Source organism: Phoca vitulina, unplaced genomic scaffold (genome assembly GCF_004348235.1).
Source record: "Phoca vitulina isolate PV1807 unplaced genomic scaffold, GSC_HSeal_1.0 scaffold57, whole genome shotgun sequence".
Lineage (NCBI taxonomy): Eukaryota > Metazoa > Chordata > Mammalia > Carnivora > Phocidae > Phoca > Phoca vitulina.
The window spans coordinates 1,306,634-1,329,988 of NW_022589760.1; the positions used below are offsets into that span (position 1 = coordinate 1,306,634).

The 23,355-nt window shown below is 40.8% G+C and overlaps 1 protein-coding gene across 3 annotated transcripts in view; it reads left to right on the forward strand.

The window, feature by feature from the left end:
- The first annotated feature begins 3,724 nt into the window (after positions 1–3,724).
- The window catches only part of SYTL4 (synaptotagmin like 4), a 58,549-nt gene continuing 38,918 nt past the window's right edge, over positions 3,725–23,355 (forward strand). For all 3 annotated transcript variants that reach the window (XM_032390071.1, XM_032390070.1, XM_032390072.1), the window contains exon 1: positions 3,725–3,854. The gene's annotated coding sequence lies outside the window, so the exon portion shown is untranslated. The remainder of the gene's footprint in view (positions 3,855–23,355) is intronic.

Consider the following 23,355-nt stretch of genomic DNA (forward strand, 5'->3'; position numbering starts at 1 on the left):
CAACATCACAAGCCATTAGGGAAAATGTAAATCATTTTGATTTACAACATGAGCTACTACTTCACACTCATTAGGGATGGCTATTATACAAAAAAACAAAAGAAACAAACCCCCCCAGAAAATACCAAGTTTTTGTGAGGCTATGGAGGAATTGGAATCCTTGTGCGTTGCTGTTGAAAAACAGTTTGGCAATTCCTTAGAAAGCTAAATATAAGATTACCGCATAATATAGTAATTCCACTTGGAGGTATATGCCAAAAGAATTGAAAGCAGAGACTCAAACAGATACTTGTACACCAATGTTCATGGCAGCATTTTTCAAAATAGCTGAAAGATGGAAACAACTCAAATGCTCATCAACTGATTAATAGATAAACAAATGTGGTATATTCATACAATGGAGTATTATTCAGCCTTAAAAACACATTCTGATACGTGCTACAACATGGGTTTGCTTGGCATTGGATCCCTCACGATATTTGGTTATAAGAATTTGAGCACAGAATCCTTGTGACAAGCAAGGAGGATCAAACGGAAGTGGACAGTACAGAGTCTGTGCAAACAGGCCAATGCCTAACTTTGTTTTGGTTCATTGTTTATGTTTATCTTTCTCTGTGTATTTGCATTTGGTCCAGTGAGACTGTCTTAGAGTAAAAGAGTCAGATCCTCACATCCTCTTTAGTGAGGTGGACCTTAGAGAGTGAGAAACTGCAGAGGTAGAAATAAAAACATAAAATAATATCTGGAGGTTTTGCTGAGGAATAAGGGGATTGGACTGAATTTCTTCTGGAGTCCCTCCTGGCTGAGAGTGTTTCCAGCTTCTGCTAAGCACCACCAGCAAAAAAGGAGCAGAAAAGTACTTGGTCTGCATTCCCACAGGCCAGGTTAGGGAGATGGAGCATGTGCAAAGCCTAGGGCTGAGCACAGGGGCCCTGAGGGCTGAGTTGGCAAAGCTAGACAGAACAAAAGAATTTTCTTTTTGAAGTGGCCCTCATCACACTTCAGGCTGTGCACAGGGTACTGAAGGGCTAAAATATGGAAGAAAACTTTGGGTAGAACCTGGGAGCTAAATTTTACTGTTTTGTCTGCTAGGATTAAAATGATTTTTTTTCAGGGTGCCTGGGTGGCTTAGCTGGTTAAGCCTTGGTTTTGGCTTAGGTCGTGATTTCATGGGTCGTGACACGGAGCCCCAAGTCAGGCTCCACACTCAGTGGGACTCTTTCCCTCTTTCTTTCCCTCTGCCCCTCCCCCCACTCGCTCAGGGGGGTGCTTTCTCTCTCTCTCAAATAAATTTTTAAAAAATGATATTTTTTCCAAGATTTTTTATTTTTATTTTTTATTATTTATCTTTTAAAAGATTTTTATTTATTTATTTGACAGAGAGAGAGAGCACAAGCAGGGGGAGCGGCAGGCAGAGAGAGAGGGAGAAGCAGGGAGCCCGAGGGGAGGCAGGGCTCAATCCCAGGACCCTGAGATTAGGACCTGAGTGGAAGGCAGATGCTTAACCTACCGAGCCATCCAGGTGCCCCTCCAAGATTTTTCAAAAATAATTATTTATATTATCAAAGCCATACAGTTCTCATTATAATAAAGGTGAAAAATACAGAAAAGTAGGAGGAAAACAAAAAATTCATTTAGTTCTACCACATAGAGACAACCAGTACTAGTATTTTGCATATTTTGTTCTATTTTGTTCTGTTTCCCATGCGTATCGATCCATTTCATTAATTGTGATCATAGTTTATATTAAATGTTGTATCCTACTTTCAATTAATATTAGAGCATGAGCATTTTCCTGTCATAAGCTATGTGTAAATGTCAGCTTCATTAGCTATATAATATTCCATTTTATGACTACACTATAATTTACTTAACCATTGAATCATGAGGTTTTTTGGTTAGTATTTTATTATTCTAACTAATACTAGGATTAACATAGTTGTACAAAAAGTTTGTGTACATCTGTTTTCCTGAGGACACATTCATTCACGCATTATATAAATACTAATGAGGGCCTACTATGTGCCAGGTACTATGTTAGGTGTCAGGTTTCTGCCTTGGGTGGCATGCTATCATTTACTGAGATAGGAAACACTGGAGGAGGAGCAAATTTAAGAGAAAATATGGTGTGTTCAGCTTTGGATGTGTTGAATTTGAGGTTTCCGCAAGACATCCAAATGGAGATGTCAAGAACACAGATTTCAGTGAAGAGGTCTGGATAGAGCTATAAAATTACAGTTGTGGCCATATACATGGTAATTAAAGCCAAGTGAGTGAAAGAGATCATTTAGGGAGAGAATATATGCAGCCTAGGTCTGAGTCTGTCTGACATTCAGAGGTTAGATAGCAGAAATGGAGTCTACAAAGCTATTCTGAGGAGAGGGCAAAAGCGTAGGAGGAAAGGCAAGAGTATGGCATTATAAATGCCACAGGAAGACTTTCAAGTAGGAGGAAATAGTTAACAGCATTAAACGTAGGGATGATGTCAAACAAGATAATGATTAAAAATGTCCCCTCTATTTTATTTATTTACATAGATTTATTGACATGGGGGTCATTCATTGGTTGGGTATTTTGTTGAGCACAGTTTCAGTGGAGTGTTGGGGAAGGACGCCAAACTGGTAAGTGAGAAGAAGAGAATAGAGATTGCAAATGTACCTGCAAAGTACATTTTCAATAGATTTGCCCATAAAGAGGAGCTAGAGAAGTACCTAGTTTGTAGAGAGGATTTTTTTTTTTTAAGATGGCAGACTTGGGCATGTTTAATTGAGCATGGTTAATGGCTGATGAGAAGAAGGGAAGGAGAGGGAGGGAGGGAGAGAGGGGGACAGGAATCTACAATTACTGGGTAGATATAAACATTTTAAAGCCTAATGATATATATTGCTCACATGCCTTCTAAAAGGGTTTTTAAGCAGCACGCACTCCTACGAGCAATTTATGAAAGCGCTTTGTTTTTGTCATCAAATGTGAATAAAACAAACAAAAACTTTGCCAAAGAATCTCATTATTGTTCTAATTTGCTCTTACTTGATTACTAGTGAGTTGAATGTTTTAAACATTTGTGTCTGTGTGTGAATTTAGTCTATGTCCTTTGCCCCAAACATTTCTATTTTAGACAGATACTTTTTTTTTTTGATTTTATTTATTTATTTGACAGAGAAAGACACAGTGAGAGAGGCAACATATGCAGGGAGAGTGGGAGAGGGAGAAGCAGGCTTCCCACTGAGCAGGGAGCCCGATGTGGGGCTCAATTCCAGGACCCCGGGATCATGACCTGAGCCTAAGGCAGATGCTTAACGACTGAGCCACCCAGGCGCCCCTAGACAGACACTTTTTATTTGCCACTTTTATTTGCCTGAAAGTTAAAGGATCAGAATGGTATCATATTTTATCTTCCCAAATCATATGGTCTAGAGTCTTCATCTTATAAGTACACGACAGTTTGACAACTTTTGGCTCAGCTAAGAGCAAGACGCAGGAGATTTATCATCTGAGTGACCACAGATGGAAGTGAAAAGGGGGCCACGTCCAGTCTTAGACCCCTATCCTCAGCCCTTAAGCTCCCTTTCCTAACCTAGGGAGGCATCCCTCCAGTGACTTAAGTCTTTGGCTCTCAGAGCACCCATTCGGGTGGCGCGGTTCCCTACGAAGGGGCCCGGAGAGCTGTGCGGCCCCTTTAAGAGTCCAGCTCCTCCCCGCTCCAGGGAAAGTTGCAGCTTTTTCCGCCTCCCGGGAGGGTGAGTAGGGCCGGCCGCCTGAGCAGGATTGCCGCCTTCTCGGAGCCGGAGACCCTCCCTTGAATCCCGCACTGGGACGCCTCACCCTCTCGCGGCACCTGTTGCAGGTGACAGGTATGTCAGCGGCCAGCGGCCGCCCCTTCGCCCTCGGTCCCGGGCTCCCCCCTGGGCCCCTAAGCACCCCCCACCCCTATCTCAGGGACCCGCGTCCTTCTCTACCCGCCTATCCGCTCTCCCAGTCTTTCCTTCTCCCTAGCTGACCGCCTGTCCCCTCTCCCTTGTCGGCCTCCCTGGACCGCACCCCCCACACTTTGACTCCTGTCTGCTTGGGGCGGTCCCTCCCCGCCAGTTTGCGTGTCCTCGGGCCTCTTCTGGCCCCTTCCCTGGCCCACTGGTCGCTAACGGGGGCTGTACCCCTCTGGGCTCTGCCTCCTCGGGGTCTCGCCTCAACGCAGAGTGGCTCGGCTTTTCCCGCCAGCCCCAGCTGGAGCCCCTCCCGAGCTGGCCCTGGGGGCGGGTGGGGCCGAGCTCCGAGCGGGAACTGCACTCTCAGAGACGTCGAGTCACCTTTTCGGTGGCTCCTGTCTCTGCGCTTGGCGTTCGCGCCGGGTCTCAGTCTCGCACTGCTTCCGGACCTCGGACCTCGCGGCGTCAGCTTCTCTGGCCTCCGTAGGTCCGCCAAAGGTAAAGGCTGGAGGCCGGCTGGCTGCGAGTCCTGCCTCAGTGGGCTCCCCCTGCGCTTGGGGCTGGGGACCCAGCTGTGTGCTCTGGTGTTGAACTGCTTTATCTTGCCACCCTTCAAGCAGGCGTCGGCGGTTTGCTCCTGGAAGAGGGTCCCCAGAGCCCTCAGAAGGGGCACAGAATGCTCTTATCCCCAGTGATGGTTTGTAAAGGGCCAGAAAACATGTTCCTCCAGCCCCCCAAAGTTGAATGAGATGGTTGGGTGTTTGTTTTGTTTGTTTTGTTTTGTTTTTGTGGCGGTGGAAACGTTTGGTTATAATTCTGGTGAACGAATACCCTGCTTCTTCAGGACCAGAGGATCTAGCATTCCGGAATATTGCTTTTGGCAGGGTTAACCCTAGACCTTGTGCGTTTGTGACAGAAATTAATCTTCACTGCATCCTGGACCTTCTATTTTTAGCTGGCTTCTTTTCTGTTCTTTCAGCTCCCCACCCCCACTCCTCATAAACCCATTGATATTAAGGTGTTAATAACCTCATGTGTTTACTCCACTGGGCTGTGGAGAGGACGATGTTTAATGCAACAAAGTTGAGGCCCCCGGATGAAGTTTTTTGTTGTAGTTGTAGTTTGTTTTTTTTTAACACCTGCTGGAAATCCAAGTAGAAAAAGACCACCAGCTTGGCTTGTGAGACTTCTGGCAGGGGATAACATTTCTGGTAACACAATTTTAGGTGCCTCACTTTAGGTCAGAGCAGTGAAATGGAGCTTGGAGGCCTATCCTGGGATAATTGGTCAGTGTGTGTATGTGGCATTCTGGTTGATGCTCTCTGAGCTCTCCCTGTTAATGCTACTAATAATGGTTGTTAAGATCTATTGAGCCATGTACTATGATAAGTTCTTTACATAGTTATCTCATATAACCCTCATGATAACTCTTCGTGGTAGGCACTACAGTTATAACCATATTTTGATGGAAAGGAAACTCAGAGCTTAAGCGCCTTGCCCCAAATCGCCCAACTGATGAGCGGCTGAACTGGGCAGAGCTTGTGTTCCTATCCCCTGTCCCACCACTTCTGCTGTCTTAGATTTTAGGAACACTAAATAAATAGCTCACAGGGGAGGACTAAGTGATTAAAATTTTCCCTTCCAAGCTGAAACATGAGTTTTGGTCTTTGACTCCATTTCAGATGTGCTGCAGAGACTTGGGACCCCTTACCTCACTGATAGCTTACCCTCTTCAACACATCACAGGGGGCCAATTGCCACATTATTACGATAAGCACACCACCCTGAGTGTACCCGGCTGAATGAAGCCTCTGGGGCTCTCAGCTTGGTAGTAATTGTCCCAAAGTTAAGAGAGGGTAACCCTGGCTTCTAGGGATGTGCGTCTGACTCAACTTCTTCCTTCCCTGCTGGCTAGGGAAGAGATGAGGGTGTGGTAAGTGATAAGGATTTCCCAACAGCCAGCCCAGAGAGCCCGAGGGTGAGTGTGTGCTTGTTTTATCGTGGGGTGGATGGAGTACCTTTGGCAGCGACAGTGCGGAAGAGAAAATATCCTCACCGATCCCATCTCTGGTCCTTTGCTACAACTGTTTATTTTTCCTGAAAAGCGAACTGGACTCCCAAACCCACTCTCCTGCCATTGACTCCTGTTCACCTCTCAAGACTGAGCTTTCAGGGCCTCTTCTTTGGGACAACCTTAGTGAACACACAATTCCTTACCCCAAGCCACATTTACCAGTTATCCTGTCCTAAAGCACTTTGTTTACACCCCAGGAAAGCCCTTAACATCTCTCTTAGTTGTTTTTCCACCTGGAAGGCTGTAACCTCTTTTAAGGGCAAGGTCTGGATCTTGGAGCTCCCTTTCTCTTAGGTATGAGCGAGATTAACAAATATTTGTGCTAGGCTGGAGATACCAGGCCTTTAAGGGCCTGAGGGCTGGTGGTAGTAGAAATGAAGGCCACAAAACGGCTTCCTGAGGCCCTTGAAATCCAAAGGCTAGGAGTTAGTACTTAAATGTCACTTCAGCGAGGCCCTCCCTAACCATACTATTTATTTATTATTTATTTTATTTTATTTTATTATTTTTTAACCACACTATTTAAACTCGCAACCCCATCCCTGAACATTCTATATGCCCCTTCCCTACCTTATTACTCTAATGTAACATATTGTGTATTTTTTTTTTCATTTTTCTTTCTTATTGTCTGTCCCTCTTCCGCCCCTCCGTAATGTAAGTTACATGTGGGCAGGGATTTCTGTTTTATTTACCAGTAGTAGACCCCAGCACCCACAACAGAGCCTGGCACATCATAGGTGGCTATTTTGTGAAATGAATCAATGAATGACATCACCGCTCTAGGAACTGGCACTCTTTTGTGTTCTCCTGGACCTGAAAGGAAGTATCCCTAGTCTGTCACCCTACCCCAGGCTCAATTCCCACACAGCTTTCCTTCTGCTGAGTTTTGCTTTGAGACTGCATTGCATTTCTGATGCCAGCTTTGACCTAGTTGGAAGTACTTCCTCTCTCTCTCTCTCTCTCTCTTTTTTTTTTAAGGCATGGGTTTCTGAATGGAAACTTCTAAAGTGAAAATGGAAAGAGGCCGTGCTTCTTGTTGGTAGGAAGGGGGATTTGCACTAAGAGGAGAGGATGTGGATTGTCAGGCTCTTCAGGCCTGTCAGGCATTTGGCAGGCTCAGTAAGAAGCTGGAGAAAGTTGCTGTGTAACAGGGAAATGAAGAGCCCAAAAGAATCTAAGGTGGCACAGATTTGGCTTCTGGCCTCACATTTTCCTTAGCTTTTTGGGCAGGAGGTTATTGGATTATAAGCTTTATGGAAAAGCCACTGTTGAGTGCTATTGTATGTAGTACTTGACTGGTTTAGTTTTATACTAGGAGGAGAGTTATGTGGTGTGAGGAAACCACTATGGAATAAAAAAGAAAAAAAATATGATTGTGTTTAAATGTGGTTTGAAATATTCAGAAAGAAAAAAGGGGGGGCGTGCCTGGGTGGCTCAGTCGGTTAACTGTCTGCCTTCTGCGCAGGTCATGATCCCGGAGTCCCAGGATCAAGCTGTATGGGGCTCCCTGCTCAGCAGGGAGTCTGCTTCTCCCTCTGCCCCTCGCCCCACTCGTGCTCTCTCTCGCTCTCTCCCTCTCAAATAAATGAATAGAATCTTAAAAAGAAAGGAAAAAAACCCCTAGAATTCCTTAAAAGACAAGCTTGGAAGGAGTTGGGCCCTTGATATGGTGGTAAGTATGGGATTTCCTGCCGTTTGATGTATGTTAACTTCTTTAAAACTCAAGTTTGTATTGAAAAACTTCTGCTCAGCCTCCTCTTCTACTAAATTTATCTCCTCAACCTCTGAACATTGGAGTGACCTAGGGCTCAGTCCATGCACTTTTTTCCATCCCAAATTTTCCTAGAAGCACTCCTCCAGCCCCATGGCTTTAAATACTATCTATCTATACACTCACCACTCCCCCATTTATGTGTCTGACCCAAGCCTTTCTTCTAAGCTGTAGCCTCATATATCCAATGGCCTATTTGACAGCTCTACTTGGATGTATGTCCAATAGATATCAAATGTGACGTGGCCAAAACAGGACTCCTGATTCTTCTCAGGTCTCTGGCCCTTTCCCTCAGCCTTCCCTATCTCAGTAAAATGGCACCATCATCCATTGAGTTGCTCAAGCCGAGAACCTGGGGTCTCCCTTGATTCCTCCCCTTCTCTCGCCTCTCCACATTCAATTCATCAGCAAGTCTTATTGACCTGATCTTCCAACTGTGTCATATATTCTGCCACATACCTCCATCTCCTCTGCCTGTTACCCTAGTCCAAGCAACACAAGGCTGCAATAAACATCTTTACAGAGTGCCCACAATGGATGTAGATATGGATATACCCACACAAATATTTCTGTAGGATAGCTTTCTAGTAGAATCGTTGGGTCAGAGGATACTTACATTAAAAAATGTGATCAGGCTTTGTCAGAGTGACATCCAGGAAGGTTTACGCTCTCACCACAGAGAGTGCTTTTCTGCATGCCCTTGCTGAGGGTGGACAGTCTTTCTAATTTTTGCCAGTCTGATAGGTGAAAAATAGTATCTAACTGATTTAACTGGCATTTCTCTTATTACTAGTACGGCTGAGTAATTTTTCATGTGTGTTAGCTATTTGCATTTTTCCTGAGACTTGCTCTTTAAGATCCTTTGCACATTTTTCTTTTGGGTTATATATTTAATTTGTTTGTAAGAACACTGTGTTTATGAGGGATATTTATTCATTGCCTGTTACACAGTGCAAGTTTTTTTGTTCTTGTCATATGTCATAACTTTGTTCATGCTGTGTACCCCTCTTATAATCAGATAAAACACGCTATAAAACATTTTGAAAAACATGTTCATTAGATTTGGCAATTAGGAGGTCAATGACAGCATCAGTGCAGCAGGAGAGAAGGGGGATTGTAGAGGGTTGGGGAGTGAGCATGAAGAAGGCCTGATAAGGCATATGATATATACACTTTGAAGAGGCTTGGCTACAATGGAAAGGAAAGGGTGTTTCTTATAGACAGTTGGGCACAAGGAACAAGACCATCTTGTTAATTTTTTTTAGTTTTAAATATAGGAGATGAGCCCATTTATATGGAGATGGCATAGAGCTTGATGATACATAGTTGCTGAGGAAGCAGAAGGATGGGGGCTCCAGAGTGAAAAAGGTGAAAAGACTGGCCTTAGAGAAAGGGAGTTTGCTTTTCTATTGAGACAGGAGGGAAAGGGGCAGGATTGATGAAGCTGTGGAGAAGGAAGGAACTGTGGAAGGACAAGATTGTGAGGAAGGTCCCATCTCATGCAAGGGCTGAGGGATTGGGATAGCATTTGAGAGGGATGAAAAGAAGAGCTTTTTAGAGGCCTGTCATCCAAATTGCCACATCATAGTGAGCCAAGAAAGGCTTGGATAACTTGAATTTGTCTCCACCCCAAGTCACAGAATCCTGTATCCATTCTCTCCAGCAGCACTCATCAGTCCAGGTGTAGAAACAGAGTGTCCATGATCTGGTTTGGGGATTTTTCTGGGTAGCTGTGACAGAAATATAAGAGGGCAGGAGATTGGACAGTGCTGGTGGAATAGCTGAAATGGTGGAACCCTGTGGAACCCATATGTGTGACTAATTCTACTTTGAACTTGAGTAATTCTTAAGAGATGGAAAATTTTCATGGCATCTTGTACTGTTTGTTGTTTGTAGCTCTATTAATTCAGGCATCAGAATAGCTTTAGTATCAGTGTCCTTAAACTATGGTTTGCAACTTACCAGAAGGCGTGGGTTGATTTACTGAGGGCCTAGAATGTGCCAGTTTCTAGGTGAAGTACTTGGGAGATATAGTGGAGAAGAAGACCATGGCCTTTTCTTCATGGAACTTACTTCAGCAGGAGAGGTATGTGTTAATGTATCACATAAGTAGTGATTTCATCACAATTGTGGTAAGTTCAATGAAGTTTAATTTTTTAGAAATCACATTGTTGCATTGCTTTCTCTAACAGGTTTTACCAATTTACATTTGCCAACAAAGTATGAGAGTACCTCTTACATCTTCCCTTTTTAAAATTGAATACTGTCTTTTAAAAATTTTGCTGAATTGATAGGCATGCATGAAAACATTTTCATTACCAGTAAGAGTGAAAGTTTTTCTTTTTTACATCTTCTGGTCATCTGATTGATCTTCTTCCTTCAAGAATTATCTGTTCATGCTCATTTTCTGTTAACATACTTAATTCTCCTTGTTTTTAGTAGATCTCTTTTCCATATTTGAACCCATTAATCACCCTTCTCTCTCTCTCCTCCCTTCGCTGTGGAAACTCTAAAATGTATTTTACCCAGTCTCTGGCCATTCCCTTTTGATTTCCTCTGAATTTCTTTCTTACCTACTTTAGAAACTTTGGTGTGACTAGGGATCTGACTACATTTTTATTACTTGACCCAACAAAAATAATACATAAGTCTTCTGTTCTCCTTCCACATTCCATTCCCCAGAGGTAACAATATTAAATTTGTATCTCTTTCCAGACATTTCCATGCCTGTATAAAATATTTCCTTCCTCCCATCCATCCATCCATCCATCCATCATGTCTGTACTTATATGTTAAAAATACAAATGGAATCATAATGTATGTTTTGCAGTGGATTTTTACTTAATATTTGTGGCAAGCCTTCAATGTCAGTAAAAATAGAACTATCTCTTTTTAGCAGTAACATTGGTGTTTTCAAATGTATGTGTGGAAGGAGGAGTTAAGATGACAGAGGATTAGGGGGACCCTAAGCCTGTCTCATCCCTCAAACACAGCTAGATAATTATCAAATCATTCTGAACACCCAAGAAATAAATTGGAGGTCTGCGAGAACAAAAACTGCAAGTCTACCAGTAGAAAAGCGACCACCTTTTGGAAGGTAGGAGATGCGGAGAATTGAATTGGGGGAGATAAAGCTGCGGATACAGTGACGGAGAGGGAGCTTGCTTACGGAGGCTACTGCAAAGTGTTATAAGCAGCAGAGCGCAAAATCTGAACTTTTAGATGTCTGCTACAGTGGGGGATGTGCCTGGCTTACAGGTGCTCAGGTGGCAAAGTGGGGTGGAATCCCAGGTGGGACACTGTGGTCTGAGCATCCCCTGGGTTGCAAGAAGACTGGGTGGTGCTTGAGTGCTGCACTGTTCCCAGACTTAGGAGCAGGGACACTGGCTGAGCCATGGTGCTGGCTTTCTGTTCTGTTTTGCAATAAACTGTGAACTGCTGTGAAGTCCTGTAACTGCTTTCCTGTAATAGGCTGGCAAATGGCAAAAGCATGGTGAGACACTCCCCCAGAGGAACAGTGTGTGTCCACCCCATGGGAGTCCCTAAAACTCTGAGTTTTGAAACTCAGTCGCAGGCCTGAGATAAAAAAGCTCAGACACAGGCAGGGTGAACGCAGGGTTCTGACAGAAATCAGGGACACAAGAGTGATTGATTGCTCTTCTGTGAGGGCTCATTGAAGATGGGGGACAAGAACTTTCAGCTCCAGGGGTAGAGAGCTGGGCACCACCGTATTCATCCCATCAGTCAGCGCTGAAAGCCTTCAGGGAGCAAAACAGTGCCACCTAGTGGAGGCTGGAGGTGCTTACACCAAGTCCTACCCCCCTGCATCCTGGAGGTGCATTTCCACTGGTGCAATTCCACCTGAGAATCAGTACAACAAGTCCTTCCCCCAGAAGACCAGCATGAACAACTTGCTTGCAACAAATCTACTGATCATAGACTGCTGCAAAGCTTAAGCTCTAAGGGAAAACAGGATCTAGTTTCCGTTTTCCTTTTATTCTTTATTATTATTTTCATTTATTTTATAATTTTTTCCTTTTTAAAATTTTTATTAATTTTTTAAAATTTTTATTTATATATACTTCATATGTATATTTTATTTTTCGTTTACTTTCATTTTATTATTATTAATTAATTTATTTATTTTGGGATCGAGATTCTTATTAACAAGCAGGCCAAAATGCACCCAGGATATAGGTTTTTTTGTTTGTTTGTTTTCCTATTCCTTGTTTTTTGTTTTGTTTTGTTTTTTTCCTTCTTTTCTTTTCTGGAGAAAATGATGAGACAGAGAAATTCACCCCAAAAGAAAGAATGGGAAGTAGAACTCACAGCCAGGGATTTAATCAATACAGATATAAGTAAGATGTCTGAACTAGAATTTAAAACAATGATTATAAGGATACTAGCTGGGCTTGAATAAAGCATAGAAGACACTAGAGAATCCCTTGCTGCAGAAATAAAAGAACTAAAATCTAGTCAGGCCAAAATTAACAATGCTATACCCAAGATGTTATCCCAAGTGGAGGCCCTAAAAAAGAGGGCGGACCAATCAGAGGAGTGCATCAGTGATAGAGAAGATAAAATTATGGGAAACAACGAATCTGAAAAGAAGAAGGAAAAAGGGGTGCCTGGGTGGCTCAGTCGGTTAAGCATCTGCCTTAAACTCAGGTCATGATCTCAGGGTCATGGGATCGAGCCCCATGTTGGGCTCCCTGCTCAGTGGGGAGTCTGCTTCTCCTTCTCCCCTCTGCTCATGCTCTCTCTTGTTATCTCTCTCTCAAATAAATAAATAAAATCTTTATAAAAAAAAGAAGAGGGAAAGAAAAGTAATGGATCATGAAAGTAGACTTAGGGAACTCAGCAACTTATTAAAACATAATAACATTCATATCATAGGAGTCCCAGAAGATGAAGAGAGAGAAAAGGGGGCAGACGGTTTATTCAAAAAAATTATAGCTGAAAAGTTCCCTAATCTGGGGAAGGACACAGACCTCAAAATCCAAGAAGCACAGAGAACCCCCATTAAATTCAACAAAAGCCAGCCATTGCCAAGGCATATCATAGTCAAATTCACAAAATACACAGACAAGGAAGGAATCCTAAAAGCAGGAAGGGAAAAATAGTCCTTAACCTACAAGGGAAGACAGATCGTCCGCATAAACTTGGCAGGCCAAAAAGGAGTGCAGAAAATGTTTGATGTGCTGAATGGGAAAAATAGGCAGCCAAGAATTCTTACCCAGCAAGGCTGTCATTCAGAATAGAAGGAGAGATAAAGAGTTTCCCAGACAAACAAAAACTAAAGAAGTTCATGACCACTAAACCAGCCCTGCAAGAAATTTTAAGGGGAACTCTTTGAGGGGAGGAAAAAAAAAAAAAAAACAAAGCAGCAAAGACTAGAAAGGACCAGAGAACATCACCAGAAACACCAAATTTACGGGTAACACAAGGCACTAAATTTATGTCTTTCAATAATCACTCTGAATGGAAATGGACAAAATGCTCCAATCAAAAGACATAGGGTATCAAAATGGACAAAAAAATAAGATCCATCTATATGCTGCCTCCAAGACTCATTTTAGACCTAAAGACACCTGCAGATTGAAAGTGAGGGGATGGAGAACCATCTGTTATTCTAATGGATGTCAAAAGAAAGCCAAAGTAGCCATACTTATGTCAGACAAACTAGATTTTAGAACAAAGCCTGTAAAAAGAGTTGAAGAAGGGCATTATATCATAATTAAGGGGATTATCCATCAAGAAGATCTAACAATTGTAAATATTTATGCCCCCAACTTGGGAGCACCCAAATATATAAATCACCTAATAACAAAGAAACTCATTGATAATAATATAATAATAGTAGGGGACTTTAACACCCCACTTACAGCAATGGATAGATCATCTATGCAGAAAATCAACAAGGAAGCAATGGCTTTGAATGACACACTGGGCCAAATGGACTTAACAGATACATTCAGAACATTTCATCCTAAAGCAGCAGAATACACATTCTTTTCAAGTGTACGTGGAAAATTCTCCAGAATAGATCACATACTGGGTCACAAATCAGCCCTCAACACATACAAAAAGATCGAGATCATAGCATGCATATTTTCAGACCACAGCACTATGAAACTTGAAGTCAACAACAAGAAAAACTTTGGGAAGACCCCAAATACATGGAATTTAAAGAACATCCTACTAAAGAATGAATCAGTTAACCAGGATGTTAAAGAAGAAATTAAAAAATACATGGAAGCAAATGAATGAAAACACGATCGTCCAAACTTTGGAATACAGCAAAGGCAGTCCTAAGAGGGAAGTACATACCAATACAGGCCTACTGCAAGAAACAGGAAAAGTCTCAAATACACAACCTAACCTTAAACCTAAAGGAGCTAGAAAAGGAACAGCAAATAAAGCCTAAAGCCGGCAGAAGAATGGAAATAATAAAGATTAGAGCAGAAATAAATGATATAGAAACAAACAAAAAACCCTAGTAGAATGGATTAACAAACTAAGAGCTGGTTCTTCAAAATAATTAATAAAATTGATAAACCACTACCAGACTTATCAAAAAGAAAAGAGAACGGATCCAAATAAATAAAACCATGAATGAAAGGGGGAGATCACAACCAACACCAGAGAAACACAATTATAAGAGAAAACAATGAAAAATTATATGCCAACAAACTGGGCAACCTGGAAGAAATGGACAAATTCCTAGAAACCAGCAAACTACCAAAGCTGAAACAGGAAGAAATAAAAAATTTGAAGAGACCCATAACCAGCAAAGAAATTGAATCAGTAATAAAAAACCTCCCAACACACGAAAGTCCTGGGCCAGATGGATTCCTAGGGGAATTATACCAGCCATTTAAAGGAGAGTTAATGCCTACTTTTCTCAAACTGTTCCAAAAAATGGAAATGGAAGGAAAACTTCCAAATTCATTCTATGAAGCCAGCATTACCTTGATTCCAAAACTAGACAAAGACCCCACTAAAAAGGAGAATTACAGGCCAGTATCCCTGATGAACATGGATGCAAAAAAATTCTCAATAAAATACTAGCAAATTGAATTCAACAGTACATTAAAAGAATTATTTACCATGATCAGATGGGATTTATTCCTGGGCTGCAGGGGTGGCTCGATATTTGCAAATCAATCAACGTGATACACCACATTAATAAAAGAAAGGATGAGAACCATATGATCCTGTCAATAGATGCAGAGAAAGCATTTGACAAAATACAGCATCCTTTCTTGATAAAACCCTCAACAAAGTAGGGCTAAATGGAACATACCTCAACATCATAAAGGCCATATACAAAAGACCCACAGCTAATATTCTCAATGGGGAAAAACTTGAGAGCCTTTCCCCTACTGTTAGGAAGAAGACAAGGATGTCCACTCTCACCATTACTATTTAATGTGGTACTGGAAATCTTAGCCTCAGCAATCAGAAAACAAAAAGAAATAAAAGGCATCCAAATTGGCAAGGAAGAAATCAAACTTTCACTCTTTGCAGACAACATGATACTCTATGTAGAAACCCTGGAAGACTCCATAAAAATTTGCTAGAAATAATACATGAGTTCAGCAAAGTTGCAGTATATAAAATCAATGAGCAGAAATCTGTTGCATTTCTATACACCAATAATGAAGCAGCAGAAAAAGAAATCAAGGAATCGATCTCATTTGCAATGGCACCAAAAACCATAAGATATCTAGGAATAAACCTAACTAAAAAGGTGAAAGATCTGTGCTCTGAAAACTGTAGAACACTTATGAAAGAAATTGAAGAAGACACAAAGAAATGGAAGAGCATTCCATGCTCATGGATTGGAAGAGCAAACATTGTTAAAATGTCTACACTTCCCAAAGCAATGTACACATTTAATGCAATCCCTATCAAAATACCAACAGCATTTTTCACAGAGCTAGAACAAACAATCCTAAAATTTGCATGGAACCACAAAAGACCCTGAATAGCTAAAGCAATTCTCAATAAGAAAAACAAAACTGGAGGCATCACAATTCCAGATTTCTACCTATATTACAAAGCTGTAGTCATCAAGACAGTATGATACTGGCACAAAAACGGACACATAGATCAATGGAACAGAATAGACAGCCCAGAAATGGACCCACAACTATATGGTCAACTAATCTTTGACAAGGCAGGAAAGAATATCCAATGGAAAAAAGACAGTCTCTTCAACAAATGGTGTTGGGAAAACTGGACAGCAAAGTGCAGAAGAATGAAACTGGACCACTTTCTTACACCATACACAAAAATAAATTCAAAGTGGATGAAAGACCTAAATGTGAGATAGGAAACCATCAAAATCCTAGAGGAGAACATGTGCAGCAACCTCTTTGACCTCAGCCATTAGCAACTTCTAACTAGACACGTCTCTGGAGGCAAGGGAAACAAAAGCAAAAATGAATTATTGGGGCTTTTAAAAAAGATTTTAAGAGACTCTTAAGATAGAGAACAAACTGAGGGCTGATGGGGGGAATTGGGTGGGGGATGAGCTAGATGGGTGATGAGTGTTAAGGAGGGCACTTGTGATGAGCACTGGGTGTTGTATGTAAGTGATGAATCACTGCATTCTACACCAGAAACCAATATTGCACTATATGTTAACTATGTAAAATGAAAAAAAAAAAAAGAAACAAAACCAGTGGCATAGTATTCCATTATATGTATGTACCATAACTAACATAATCAGTTTCTTATTGATATATGTTTATATTGTTGTATAACGATTTTGCTTATTCAAATACCAAGCACCCTTATGATATATATTTGTGTATGTACTTGAATATCAGTAGGATGAGTTTTTCAAAATGGAATGGCTCCACTGAAAAGTGTAAGTGGTGCTAAAGATCCAGAGAGGTCTAGGAAGATACAAGACTGGCTACTGTCCACTGGATTTAGGAGGTTCCTGGTGACCTTAGAGCAATTTCACGGGGTGAGTGGGATGGAATGCTAGACTTTGGTAGGTTGAGAAATGATTGGGGATATGAGGAGGTGGAGGCAGTGAATATGGAGAACTCCTTAGAGAAATTTGGCTCTCAAGAGCAGTGAGAGTGGTAGTAGGGGAAAGGTTGAGATCTAGGGATGTTTCTTTTTTTTAAGATTTTATTTATTTATTTGTCAGAGAGAGAGAGCACAAGCAGGGAGAGCTGGAGGGAGAGGGAGAAAGAAGACTCCCCACTGAGCAGAGAGCCTGATGCAGGACTCGTTCCCAGGGCCCTGGGATCATGACCTGAGCTGAAGGCAGACGCCTAACCGGCTGAGCCACCCAGGCATCCGGAGGGATATGTGTGTGTGTGTGTATATATATATATATTTTTTTTTAATTTGGGAGAGACTTAGACATGTTTAAAAGCTGATGGGAAGGAAGGGATAATTGATGGAGCACAGTCCTTACAGTGCGAAGTTTTTATGTCAAATAGAAGAGGATCCAGAATGAAGTGGAGGGATTACCCTTAAATAAGAGGAAGTACATTACTAGGTGGGAAGAACAAAAAGTGAATCTAGATGAAAATAGATTTATAGATTTGGTGGCAGGAACTTGTCTAAGGGCATTTATATTTTTCTGTGATGTAGGAGGAAAGGTCATCCTTTAGAGCAGGGGTTGAAGTGGGGCAAGGTTTGGGTTGGAGATTTGCAGTTCTTGGGGAAGGTTTAAAATAGTTATTGTGGTGAACAGGAAAGCATAGTTGGAGTGTCAGGCAGTGTTGAGGTGAGCTTGGTGACCAAGAATTCATATTGATAATAACCTACCAGACTGTGATTTTTTTACAGTAGATCTCAGTAGCCCCAGGGCAGGCATAAAGCACAACAGTTGGGCTCTTGTAGGGTTATGTTTTTATCAGATATTTGCAATGAAAATGGGTTATTGAGGATATTGACAGAGTGAAGTTGAAACAATAGAATTCAAACTGCCTAGGAAAGGAAGTGAAGACAGGTAGGAGCTGAGAGAGCAGAAGCAGAAAGGGTATTTGAATTAATAATATCAAAAGTGAAGTCCTGGATGATAAGCTCTTAGGTGTATCTGAATATATTTGATATTTTCGATGCCAGCTCATTTAATCAACAAATATGTATTGTATGCATACTATGTGCCAGACGAGGCTCTGGGCACTGAAGGTAGAGAGACGAACAAAACAAAGTCCCTTCTCTCATACAGCTTGCTATCTAGTGGGGGAGATTGTTCATTTTTATAAAAGGGCATCCTCATTGATATGCTGATTGTGTAGTTAGATTTAGAACTAATAATGATCAAGTCAAATATTTACATATACAGGGTGAGGAAAGTTCAGCTGGACATTTTGAGTGCCTTGCTTTATTGTAAGTTATCTTAACTGAATTATGAAAATTTATACCCCCCCTTAAAACTTTTTAAGGTACTTTCATATGCTATGTCAGAATTGAAGCTAAAACAAATATATACACGCATAATTTGAACGTTTTAGCAATTTTAATTTTTTTATCCTTTAGGATTTTTCAAATATCTACATCGCTTCTAGCTGTAGACTAGATGTTGATATTGCATGTACCAATCTTGTTCTAGGGATTTGATGTAATGTGTTAAGTAATTATAGTTAAGCAGTTTAGGAGGGAAAGAGGCTTGTAGTACGTTCATATTTTTACCTTTATTTTATATTCTCCAATTTGTACCTTCTCTTTTGTATATATATATACTTATGGATATGTTAATATTTTATTTGAAAGAAATTAGCATTTATTTTATGTCTTATAGGCCTTAATTCTTAAAATTATCTGCTACATACACAGTTAAATTTAAGTTCAACCACAGGTTATTTGATTATGTTTAGGGTTTCTGTGACCGTAGCTAGATCACAGCATCCCTAAAATTAAAAAAGAAACCAAATGCATGAAATCACAGTTATGTGTGAACATGGGCTGGATTAGTCACGAACCATCAGGATTTCTCATCTAAGGGGACTGTATGGGTGATTTTTAGGTGACATGGCCTGCAAGAAAGAATTAGATGATCAGCTAGAGTTCAGTTTAGCAATCCCCAAGTTCTGCGACCCTGGTGGAAGAGGGTCTTCCCTGCAAGGGTGATGGTTTATAAAAGCTTGTTGACTAAAGAAAGATAATGGTGTTGTGCACAGTCATGGGACTTACTGAAAAATGACAGTGTGTCAGCTCTTACCAGATGTAAAAAAATATTTTATGCATATAAATGACCTGGATTTTAAAACATTATATTTTTTTTAGTGGGGGATTTTTAATCTTTTTAAGCCTTTGGGCCGTTAAGGAAAAGGACTTTGGCAAAGAAGAGGATGAACTGGCCATTTCCCGCCCCCCTCACATCAATCTCATGGGGCTCTTGTGAGCCTGGCTTATGTGAGAGGTAGCTTTAAGTATAGGTCTTGCAAGCTGGAAAGCCAAATGAGATTTGACATATATATGTATTTCTCCTGTTGCCAAGGGTGGTATTTGGACACATGGTCTCGTTTTTATGATCTTTTATATATACTTACTTCTATGTACCATGTTTATGGAGATCTGCCTTCCAGGATTGGTGGTAGGTTTAAGATGTCTGGAGTTGCTGAGGAGCAAGAAAAAAGTGTGAAATCATGAAAATAAGACCACATTTCCATGTATCCAAAAAACTACTCTGCAGGAGAAATATATATAAGACACCCAGCTTCCCTTTGGGGCTTACTTTAGAGAAGTATGCATTATTTTAAGTGGGAATTTCTTCAAACCATTTATGAACAGAATTTGGTGGCATTGAAAAGTAAGCATGTGGTTTCAGTCTGGAGGAAATTATCCCCAACTGTGATTCTAAGAACTAACAAAAGAGATTATATTTTAGTTACTTCCCCCATATGCTCCTACTGTCCTTTAGAAGGGATATCCTGGATGAGGGGAGCTCAGGGGACTGAGAAAGTAAGCCAGACTGAGGGCCTCTCAAACGTTCATCTGTTACTAGCTGAGGACTTTTAAAAAACTCCAGTTACTGAGGGTAAGATGTCCCTTTTCCAAATATTACCATGTACAAGCAATATTATCAGAAAAAGAAGAGGCTGTATAGCATAGCGGTTAAGAGGTCAGACTCTGGAACCAGGCTGCCTGGGTTCAAAGACCAGATTGTCACTTATAGGATGTATGACCTTGGGCAAGTTATTTGCTGGATGTGTGCCTCCCTTTCCTCGTTTTATAAAACATGATGATGTAGTATCTGCCTCACAATATGATCATGAAGACTAAATGACTCCATCTATATGAAGTGCTTAGAAAAGTGCTTGGTACATAGTTAAGCATTATAAAGTATAAGCTGCTTTCTTCTCCTCCTCCTCTTTCTTCATCTTCATCAGTTGATGGATATCTTTAAGCTATCTGAAACTGCTAATGCCTCAGTGTATACAAATTCCACTTTTATAGAACCTGTTTTGAGAAGGATCATAAGGGGCAAAAGAATCTTAGTGCAAACCCCAAATCAGAATCTTGTGAACTCGAGAGCTAGTTATAAATTTCTCATTGTTAGGGGAAAATAACTAACAACTTGGCTACCATAACATTTTTGAGAATGGACCCCAGTGCAGGCAAGCCCGGGCATATTGCCTGAGATTGTGGGGGTGTAGACTCCAGTTGACCATTGGGAAGCCTCAGTTGCCCTTTGGGTTTGGAGCCTTGATTCTGACTCCTCTACTTTATCACGGCTCTTGCTTTTCTTCTTTTGGTCCTATTTTAAAAATTATGCTATTTTGTTATGTTTTATGTATCTTTTTAAGTCATTTTAAATCCCATCTGGAACAGTGTATAAACAAACAGCTTTTCAACTGATCATATCAAATTACTAACATTTACTTAATATTTATGCCTGTCAGCCTACCTCCATGCAGAGAGGTATGGTGACTTTCCATCTGGAAAAGACTACTGATTAGATTTCTCAAATATCACAGTAAGATGTCAAAATAGCCATATGCTCATATGTTTTTCAAAGCATATGGTTAATAATAATTAAAATTAAACAGCTGCTAGATTGGCTGCTTATTCTAGACTGGGCACTATGCTATGCCTTTTACTCATGATGTACACTGGAATCCTCACGGCCTTAGGCAGGAGCTCCTATTGTTAATCACTGCTTTTGCAAAAGGGGAAACTGAGACTCAGGGAGGTCAAATTAACAATCAAAGTCACGCAGCTAAAAAAGTAGTGAAGCTCTGATTGAAAGCCAGGCAGCCTGGCCCCAGATCCAGTGTTTATAGGCACTATTCTAAGCAATACTGCTCTTAGTTAGAAATCGAGCACATCAGAACCCCAAGTCCTAGTAGAAGAGGCTGTTCTGTTTACAGAACATGTTCTGTAACAGGTTCTGCAGGTTCTACCTGAGTGTTATGTCTTCAGTATGCCCCTTCCCATCTCCACTACCACTGCCTTCTACTTTGGGCTCTCATCATCTGCCCCCTGGACTTTTATCACAGCCTTCTCAAATCTGTTTTCTGCATAACTGTCAGAGTGTTCTAGCAAGTCTTTGCCTTAACTGAAACTCTTCAATGGTTCCCCTTGTCAAAGGCTAATTATCCATGTTTCTGAGCATAGTATATCAAACTCTTCCCCTTGCATGATATGATTCCCACCCCGTCTCTTCCGCATCTTCCCTTACAATTTACTGTCCAGTATTGCTGAATTGCTTGCTCATACCATCTTGCTTTATGCCTCCATGCTTTTGTAAATGCCGTGGGCTCTACTTGGTTAACCAACTGGTACACATTATTTACAACCATTTCACGTGCTGTGGCTGGTATCTCTTTCTAGTTCCCTTTCCCCAATCTGGAGTAGGTGTCCCAAATTGGTATTCTCATTATACCTTGTGAATATATTTCTTGGATCACCATGTTCTTTTTTGTTTGTTTGTTTAGATTTTATTTATTTGAGAGAGAGAATGAGAGAGAGAGAGCACATGAGGGGGGAGGGTCAGAGGGAGAAGCAGACTTCCTGCTGAGCAGGGAGCCTGATGCGGGACTCGATCCCGGGACTCCAGGATCATGACCTGAGCTGAAGGCAGTCGCTTAACCACCTGAGCCACCCAGGTGCCCTCACCATGTTCTTTTATGATTATCTATTTAAGTATCTCTTTCAATAGGCTGTGAACTGCTTTTGGGCAGGGGCTATGCATGATTTTATCCTTAGCCGGTTAGCATAGCACTTAGCATGTAGTTGGCCCTCCTAACTAGGGAGTATTCTGTAAACAGTGCAGAATACAGAGCTTCAGGTCAGGGAATGAAGCGGGATTTTGAAGGCCTAAAACCACACGGATGTTCAAAGGTAACTACCAGGACAGTAGAAGGAGGTCTCACAGAAGAATCTTTGGGCCAGATACATTTACATTATTTAATCCAGGAGCCAGAAGGGGCTTGAGGGGATGGGAGTAGGGGTCTGTATCCAAAGAAAACTTGGAAAGATTGAGAAACTGGATTTCACAGCTTGGCAGTTTGAATCTACCTTAAGTTTGTTTGAATGGCCTTATTAGATATCTAAAACAGGTACATTTTAATAAAATATTTAGAGTTATTTTCTTGGAGGGACGTCACCCTAAAATTGAAAGGGACAGGTGATAAAATGACCAACACAGTATCCCAATGTAAACATTTTATTGACTGTAAGCAGTGTTGCATGTTCACTCAGCTGTTACCAACAAAAAAATGTTATCAGTTGGTGCCTTTGTGCATAGGTGGCTAGATCCAAACAAGGAGATTTAGGGAAATCTGCATTTCTGGAATCTTTTCTTTTTTTTAATGAAGTGTGCAGACTTACCACATCACAATCTGTTTTGGTCTCACTTTTCTGTGCTCTAAAATCCACTCTTTTACCTTTAGATTTTCAGATAGTATTTTTTTTTCCCAAAGGGGGTTGGATTTTGCCAGCTTTTAAGGGCCATGCCTGACTCACTTTTTGGAAACCCACACATATAATAAGTATTCATTCTGACAGTGCTTAAGATTGGTCCGCTTCAGATACTGTAATTGCCTTGGTTACAATTAGTTAATAGAGTTCACTTTGGAATGTACTTTATGGCAGCACAAATCCTTATTCATTATGCTGCCCTCCTTGCATCAGGGCAACTGCATTACAATCATCAGAATGATTTATTCTTTCCTAATTAACATACATCATAAATATATGCAAGCAGAATCACAGTAACATATGGCAGTTCGTAAGAATGGTTTCCCTTCATCCTCCTTTAAGCAAAACATTTCCCAACTTTTTTGATCATTCTCCCTTACCACTAAAAATTTTGATCACCCCTAATATATGTATATTTACTTATAAATGGCATATTAACTATACTAATATTATATAAGACATTCACTTCTATAAATATAGAAATAAAGGTACAAGATGAAATGAACACCTTAAAATTAATTTTAGTATTTATTAATGGTGTAATAACCTTTGCTCTCATTTTTTTCCTTTGCTCTCATTTTGATGAGAACACTGACATTAAATGTGCTTCATTTAAACAAAATATTGGTTTCTGATACAGCTATCTGAAGGTCTGATTCTAAGTTCTATTTATTTTTATACTT